The following is a 984-nucleotide window of genomic DNA, read 5'->3' as shown; positions in this document are numbered from 1 at the left end:
AAGACACAAAAAAAAAAAAAAAAAAAAAAGTAGCATGAAATTAATTGTCTGACATATCCATCGTTAGGAATAAAATGCTGCAATCAACACCATGAATACATTATTTTTCCATTTTTAAATTGAGGCCCACTGTCAGGACACTTGTCAGTCTCAGGATTAAGTGATTTATTAAAAATCTTTTTTTGATTTTAAAATGTTTTTGTTTTGTTTTTGCTTTAATTACCAGGCTATAAATTATATCCTGGTAATTAAAGCCATTCTTTTTAAAAACTGTTACAATACATTCAAAGTTTTATTTTCTTTTTTTCTCCTTTGACATGAATCTAAATTCATGTCATGGGAGAAATGTCATTCTAAATGTATTATAAACAGGTTTATGCAGCATATGACTAAACAATATTTAAAAAATTAAAAAATAAAATAAAATATCATTTCTATTCAACTTCATAAATATTGCGCACCGCTAACCTTCTACACACAAAGCAATTACGCCCCCATTTTGGAAAAAGTGTTTATTTGCTTTGTTTTTTTTCTTTTTTTTTCTTTTTCGATACAACAAATAAAATATTGCTCCCATATAAATTCTAAACTAAACTGTTCAACAAAGAAACATTAACAATATTTTGTGTTGACACTCTTTAATTTTCAGACAACTTATTTTTTTATTTTTTTTAAAAACAGACTGCAGAATTTATTGAAAATAAATAATTGGCAACTGTAATAGGCAATTTGAATAAAATTGTTGAAAAAAGCAACCTTTAATGAAAATAGTGTTTATTATACATCAGATACTAAATGAATAAAGTAAATGATCTTTTTAATTTTTAATTTTTTTAACTTTTTTCAAATTAACTTCAAAAAAAGTTTTAATATACAAAACTGTACACTTATATAAAGTTGGCAGAAATTATTTTGTTGATTGTTTTTTATTTTATTTTTTTTTGGAGGGAGGTGGGGGAGGTAAGGGGGCAGGGGGCTGAAATT

The sequence above is a fragment of the Nanorana parkeri genome, unplaced genomic scaffold (assembly GCF_000935625.1).
Source record: "Nanorana parkeri isolate BGI_ZX_2015 unplaced genomic scaffold, ASM93562v1 scaffold2322, whole genome shotgun sequence".
In the NCBI taxonomy this organism is placed as follows: Eukaryota; Metazoa; Chordata; class Amphibia; order Anura; family Dicroglossidae; genus Nanorana; species Nanorana parkeri.
This window is presented reverse-complemented; position numbering follows the sequence as displayed.